The sequence below is a fragment of the Cupressus sempervirens genome, chromosome 4 (assembly GCF_028749045.1).
Source record: "Cupressus sempervirens isolate cs-2001-9-10 chromosome 4, ASM2874904v1, whole genome shotgun sequence".
NCBI classification, from domain to species: domain Eukaryota; kingdom Viridiplantae; phylum Streptophyta; class Pinopsida; order Cupressales; family Cupressaceae; genus Cupressus; species Cupressus sempervirens.
The window spans coordinates 25,600,850-25,608,842 of NC_143121.1; the positions used below are offsets into that span (position 1 = coordinate 25,600,850).

The 7,993-nt window shown below is 33.8% G+C and overlaps 1 protein-coding gene across 1 annotated transcript in view; it reads right to left on the reverse strand.

Annotated features, from left to right (window-relative positions):
- Positions 1-7,635, reverse strand: part of LOC149559762 (SNARE associated Golgi protein family) — an 87,192-nt gene extending 79,557 nt beyond the window's left edge. Inside the window, exon 1 of the mRNA XM_089824274.1 lies at positions 7,467-7,635. The gene's annotated coding sequence lies outside the window, so the exon portion shown is untranslated. The remainder of the gene's footprint in view (positions 1-7,466) is intronic.
- Positions 7,636-7,993: the final 358 nt, after the last annotated feature.

Sequence of the window (7,993 nt, forward strand, 5' to 3'; positions counted from 1 at the left end):
CAATACCATTGGACATTCTAAAGTTGATGAAGAGGCTTGTGCTATAACAACTAGATGGATCTTGTATGAGCATAAACTACTATTGGGCATTATATTTTGGTTCTTAAATTACTTTTTGAAATTTAATTTAGGGTTATGTTCTCAAGCTGACCAGTCAAACATGAGAACCAAAAAGCATTGCAAAAACCAAAAAGCTACATTACCAGATTCTTCTGGGAACCCTTAGGGATCTGGTCCAGATGTGGTCCACTAAGGTCTAGAAAGACTCCCACAAAACTTTGTGGGCTTGCACTACCAGACCCAGAGCAAATTTTGATGATCAGCGGCTAAATCCGGAAAGAATTTGATAGGTATTTGACACTTTTTGTTTTTTTTAATTTCTTTATGGTTGATTTTGGTCAACTAAACCCACCAACCCTAAAATAGGCCACTAAAAGAACTAAAAGGTGAAAAATATCTCATTTCTGAATGAAAGAAAAACTTCTTGGCTCCATTGCTAATCTTTCTTGTTTGTTTGGCATTGCTCAAGAAGTGTTTAAGGGTCATTGCTGCTTTTTCAAGCAGGTTTGTGAACTATTCCTATGTGGTTACAAGTGTTGAAACTTGAAAACTCCTCCAAAGTCATTGAAGAGAAAGATTTCACCAAAAGAGGTAGATTTTTATTGATTTTGTTTGTTTTTTAATTTTGTTTTTTGTATTTTTTTACAAAATTAAATGAACTCTCTAGTTTTTTTTTTTTTTTTTTCATTTTGGTTTGTGCTTTTATATGTTGTTTATAGCTTCATAGAATGGCAAGTGCCTCTATCACTGGGAACTCCCAATTCAAAACAAACTCGAGCTCTCCACTGTAAAAATATGTGGAAATAGTCCAATAACTACTAGGCAGAGGAGCTTACCTTCGGATTTGAATCCAATGCAAAGAGGAATATTATTGTTCATCCTTTGGAAAGATCTAGAAGTTAAAAAGCATCGAAGGCCTCTATGGCTTCAATTTTCTATGAACAACACATAGAGGGTCATTCATATTTTTATGTTCCTTAAGAGCTAGTGCCAAATAAGAGAGTAAAGGGGCCCTTAGAAATGTCATTTCACAATGAGGGCAGCCTAGTAGAGACATTGTTTAACAAAACATCACTAGATGCATCTATGCAAATGGATTAGCACTTGATGTTGTTAACTCACCATATTGGCCGAAAAATGTTGAGATCAATTAAGGAGGCTCCAAAGGGGTTCCAGGGACCAAGTTATGAGAAGGTGCATACCACCTTATTCAATTAAGAGGTGAAACATGAAAATAATTCCTTTAAGCCCATCAAAGATTCATGCGTCAAAACAAGTGTGTCCATAGTATCTGATGGTTGGAAAGATGCAAAAAATTACTTTTTGGTCAATGTTATTCGAGTGTCCATAATAGGTGCATGTCTTTCAGAACAATTAATCATGATGGTGAGAGAAAGACGGTCCATTTATAGCCTTCAATAGTGTACTTCTTTTGATGTAGAAAAATATTACTAGACTTCTAACGTACTTCCAAACCAAGAAAGTAATGGAGAATTCCTAAATCCTTCATTTCGAATTCAGAAGCCAAATCTTTCTTACATTGATCAATAAGGTTTTCTTCCCCTGTAATAAGAAGATCATCAACATAAAGAATTCGAATTAACATATCACCTTTAGTTACTTTGAAGTAGAGATTTGGATCAGCCAAGTTCTTGGTGAATACAAGACTTAAGAGGTATTTGTCAATTCCTTCATACCAGGCTCGGGGAGCCTGTTTAAGTCCATATAGAGCCTTCTTCAATTTACACACATAAGAAGCAGCATCATAAGTTACAAATCCTTCTGGCTGTTCTAGGTGTACTTCTTCCTCTATCTTTCCATTAAGAAAAGCAATTTTTACATCCATTTGATGGATTTTCTAACCTTTGGCTACTGCAATGGCTATTACATCTCTAACGGAAGTGCACCTGGCAACTGGTGCAAAAGTCTCTTCAAAATCAATTCCTTCCTTTTGAAAAAAACCTCTAGCCACAGAACGAGCTTTATGTTTTTCAATGCTGCCATCTGCAGCATACTTGACTTTGAAGAGCTATTTTAAAGACGCAACAAATTTTTCCTTAGGTCTCGGAACTATGTCCCAAACATCATTTTTCAGTATAGATTGGTATTCTTCCACCATGGCGTCTTTCCAAGCTTGATGTTTAAGTGCTTTAGAAGTGCTAGAAGGTTCAGGATTCAAGCTCTCACATACGAAAGCATTATATGTCAATTTTCTAGGTCTCTTGCTTTCTCGAAAGGTTCCTCAAGGGGCTGCAAATCCATCTCCTTCTTGTATTATTTTCTTTGCCTAAAGTGGCCTTTTAGAGTGATCAAGACTCTCTTCTTGAGTCTCTGGAAGGATTTCAATTTCAAATGTAGTCTCTTCAAGAAACTCCCTCTAAATCTCAGGAGCAAGAGTCTTTTCTGGAGATACATTAAATATATCTAGTTCATCAATGATTTTGGCTCTTCTCAAAGCGATGTCTTCCTCAAAGATGACATCTCTACTTAATTCTATTTGTTTCTGTCCAGGGAATGTAGACTCTGTATCCTTTTAATGTTTCACTAAAACTAATGAGAATACCCTTTCTTCCAGAAGGTTCTAACTTAGTCCTTTTCTCCTTAGGTACATGCATATATACAGGACATCCAAATGATGTCAGGTTTCTTTCCAGAAAATGCTTCTTCAGGAGTCTTATTGTCCAAATGTGAATGAGGACATCTATTCTGAATATAGACTATTGTCTTGCATGCTTCAACCCAGAAAGACATACTCAAGTTTTGATAAAAAAATCATGGCCTAAGCAGCTTTTGCAATAGTTCTGTTCTTTCTTTCAGCAACCCCAATTTGTTGAGGATTGTAAGGGACTGTGAACTACCTCTTAATCCCGATTAGTTTGCAGAACTCTTTAAATATTTCAGAAGTATACTCCTTCCCATTATCTATTCTCAGAATTTTAATGTTCTTACCGGAGGAGTTCTCAATGATAGTTTTGAATTCTTTAAATTTAGAGAGAATTTCTTCAGATTATTTGCATTTAAGGAAGTATATCCATGTCTTCCTTGAGAAATCATCAACAAATATCAAATAGTACAAGTATCCTCCTATAGATGGTATAGATCAGAATGTACTAGTTCCAACACTTCTTTAGTTTTGCTCAAACTATGGAGAAAAAGCTTTTTAGCGTTTGTCCCTAAGGCACAACCTTTACATGATTCATTGTGAATATGTTTTAATTTGGGCATTCCAATTACTATCTTCTCCATTAATGTTAGGGCACGGAAGTTAATATGACCTAGTCTTCAGTGCCATATTTCATTTGAATCAGAGGTCTCTTGTACAAGTGCAAGGTTTGTCTTAGCACATAGCTCATATAGGAGCCCTTGTCGCATTCCTATTGTTAGAGCCCTTTTAATGGTTGAATTTTTAGGCCATGCTAGTACTTTCCCTTCCATGAAAGCAATTTTATAACCATCATCTTCAACAACGGATATAGATATTAAATTCCTCTTAATACCTAGCACATAAAGAACACCAGAAAGTTGAATAGAATTTTCAGATTTCAATTTTATGGTGCAAGTCCCAATTCCTTTTACTGAGTGTGCAGAGTCATCACCAATTGTAACTTCTTCATCTATTTCTATTTCCATGCTTTCTAGGTTATCTTGATATCCAGTGATGTGTCTGGAAGACCCACTACCAACTATCCATGTATTCCTTTTAGATGATATTTAGTTGGATAATGCACAATAAAAAGCATATTTCTCATGTTCATTTCCTTCATTTGACTTCTCAGATTTTGCAAAAGATGCTTGAGGTTTATATCTATCGGGACAATTTATTGCATAATGTCCGTATAGATCACATCTAAAGCATTGGATTTTGGACACATCTTTCTTCTATTTGGATTGTCCTTTTCCATGAAAAATTCTTTTCCTCTTGTTGGTTTTCTTCTTTCCTTTCTTATGAGCATTTGTATTAAGAACTTGAACATCTTCATCTAGGGTTTTGTGTTTTCCCTTAACCATTAATCTTGATTCTTCTTGAAGACAATCTGATCTTAAACGATCCATTTTAGGGATTTTCAACCTAACACTTATGCCTTGTACAAAGGATTCCCATGAGTTTGGATGTCCTCCTAATGCTATTAAGGATATCTCTTGATTTTCAATCTCATAACCAATTGCACATAACTAATCTCTTAAGTCTGTGATTCTCATAAAGAAAGCATTTATAGTTTCTCCTTTATTCATGCTTATACTATTCATCTGCCTTTTAAGAGCAAGTTTTCTTCTAGTATTATTGATTATAAATGCATTTTCAAGAGCTCGAAACATATGATAAGCTGTGGTATGTTTTGCCACAATAGGTATTATGTTGTCTCGAACAGTATCAACAATCATCTTCATTGCCTTTTCCCTTTTCTCAATCCATTCTGATTTTTCAGGATCATCTTTAGGTTCCTCTTTGCCCTCCTTTATAAATGATTCCAGTTTGTTTTCTTTTAACAACATCATTACTCAAAGTTTCCAAGATTTAAAGTTATCAGCACTTCCAAGGTGATGTTCAAATCTCATTGTGTTTGTCATTTTGGAGGAAGAGAGAACTGTTTGTCTCAAAGTAAAAATCTGATTCAATAAACTTAGTGTGATCTTTTCTTAGCCAAGCTCTGACACCATGTAAAGTTTACTTACAGATTTCCTTTTCACTACTGAATTATATCTATTTCCTGCAGGTACAGTCAATGCCAATGAAGTATACAAGTGTTGTACAGTATATATAAAAATTCAATGCAAAATGATGATAAATATTATTCAAGATCGGCATCTGAGATGCCTTCGATCTGCACGCATTAATCAATTACTATGTTACAATATCGGGCAGCATATACATTATATATGATGTGGACGGGTACATGGGTGAATAGGCATGTCTCCATTTGGAGACATGTTCATTCACCGATGTGCTTGATCGATGGAATGGTCACACCCGATGATTAGTCATAACAAGAACTAATTCCATTTAAGACTTTAACTAAGTCTATTTGCAATTGATAACAATCAGTATAAATATGATTGTTTCCAGAATTCAAATCTGAGATATTACTTCAATAATAACATGCATCGGCAGTTCTGAATGCTGTGATCTTCATTATAATATTCAGACGATATTCATGTACATATACATATCGACATGTATATATACATGAGTATGGTCTCATGAGATCAGTGCAATTTTCTAAACCAAAGCTATTTGACTCAACAGAAGCTTAATAATTCATTCTCTAGATAATTCAGAAATTTGAGAGTTTGTGCGATCAATTTAAATTCTGCAAAAAGTTATTAGAACAATTTACTCATAATGCAAATGTTTTTTTGGCAAATGACATTAACCAAAGATTTCCCTGCAGCTCATCTGATTAAATGTAGCTTCTTCACATAATTTAAGTTTAATAAACCATTCTCCAGAGAATTCTTATTCAAACTAAGGGCTTCTTCCAATAATCCATGCTATGCTTAAACTACGTTTAATTTAGATTTGCCAAAAAAATACTTCATGCTTGATGTAAAACTATTGCTAAAAGAATTGACATTTTACTTGGAGTTTACTTACATGATTTAAGGTTAAACTAGAGTTATCTCTGGATAATTAAGGTTCTGCCAAGAGAATGCATTCTTAGGTAAACTGAGCAATCTAATTAGCCCTAACCAAGATTTTTTTTACTTAAAAAATTCAGTTGTAGGCATAGCTACTTGGAGACTCATATCCTGCCCATTTGTACTCCAAATCACATACCAGAACCATGTCTCTGTCTCAGAGACCTATATGAAGATGTCTGTAGACATTAACAGAGCTCAGATGAAGTTTCTTTGTGTGTCTCCCATAAGCATCAATTGAAAATGAGGAAACTTCCACTAGAATTTCCTTACATATATCAGATAAATTACATTGGATAATTAGTCTGTTTCGATAATTTAAAATGTTGGTCTTAAATTTAATTTTAAATATTTTAGTACTTAACATTTTTGACAATGGTGTTACCATTACTCATTCCCATCTATGATACCAGTACCAGTTACCAACTCCTTGTAATTATAGTTTTAAGTATTGACAGAATTTTGTCAGACAGTTAAATTCAGGAATTTGACTGTGAGCATCACCTAGATCTAATGAGTTCAAAGTGTTCCATTTATTCTCATGAGAGATAATTTTGTGTCAATCACTACTCATGAAACATGAGTCAATGAGTTTGACTCAAAAACTACACAGTTAAATCCTGATTGCAATATCATAATTTGATTTGCCATGGAAAAATATATCCTACTTATCAGTTAAAGCATAGTTATGCAGTTTCTGGAGAATTCAGGATCTACAGAAGTTTTATCCACAATCACATAATGCATGCTTACACCAAGCTTTACTTGTCAACCTATACTCTGAATAAATCTTAAAACAAACCATTTGGAACAAAATTGAAGCTCTACCCAGGGTTCTTCACATGATCAACCTAGAGTCTTCTCTGGACAATTTCTGATCTACCGAGAAAATCTTTCTAAATGTAGACTTAGTTAGCCTTAATAAAGGATTTTTTCCTGGCCAGAAAAAAAGGTTTCTCATTGTACTGAGAACCTTCAGATAATTGAAGCTCAATCGTATACCATCTAGATTATTTGGGTTTTACCGAGGTTTCTCTGCATAATGTATGTTAAATCAAGAGTTTTCTCGTATTAATTTCAACCCTTCAAAACTTCGCAAGAAGATTATTCTTAATATAAACTTTTTTCTTTCAAACTAAAGATACCCTGCCACTGCATCAGGATAAAACAAAGTTTCTTCAGACAAGTCATCCTTACCCAAACATTCTCTCCAAGACTCGCGTTCAACTATATTTTAACAAGGATTCCACAAAAAATAATTATGCTGTTACAACGTAATTCATGCTTAATCAAAAGGTTTTTTTCCTAGCTAGATTTCCTTACCAAGGGTTAGTCTGCAACTCAAACAAATTAATCAAAGATTTCTGCGCGCGAACAATTAGAAACACAGTATCACTGAGTTTACTATTATTTCTAAGATTAAAATCGTGACGAGGGCAACCAAAGAGAAAGATAAAACTAAGGTAAGAAATATACACATTATAGGTGTAGCATCTCCCTTAAAGAATTTTCACTAGAATATGAGTCCTTTAGAGAAAACAAACAAATCTAGGGCAGAAAAGATAACGATTATCAGTGCAGGTGCTTTCTTGAATTATTTTGACTAAATCTTAATCTATGAGAAAATAAAACCAAAAATATAAAGCAGAAACATAGATTATGAATGTAGCAGATTCTCTGAATTATTTTCATTAGAGCTTGAATCCGGGAAGAAAATTTAAAAGTAGAGAACCTAAGGAAGAAAATATAGAAACAAACAGAGCAATTACCAGGTCTCACTAATTCTGCTGTACTTTATAATCTGCAGAATGCACCATTTGGCAGACCAAAGCCGAATTGACCTTCGAATTCCTTCCGTTAAAGCTGTCTGCAGACAGAAATTTCCAAACACACGGCTGACATACTCTCTAATTCGAAATAGTTGTTCAGATGGTTGTTGAATGAGTAAATGCCAAGCAAGATCAAAAATACCGGAAAGAAACGCCGTTCCGATGCTGACGTGGACAAGGACGAGTTAAGTTTCTTGTTCAAATATGACATCTGTTATAATATTAAAAAAAAATCAATTAATATTAAAAAATATTATCTTATGTTGAAATAAGAAGCCTACTAAATAGTACACCAATTTTAATCAAGAAAGTCTGCTCATAAATACTTTTACAATAAACTAATCAGTACATATTTGAATATAAAAATTATATCTAATTCAGATATGGTATCAAAGTATTCGAAATTGTTCAATTTTTATTTTTATTTTATTATAAGTCTGAAATTGTCTTTTGATTTATTTGTTTTA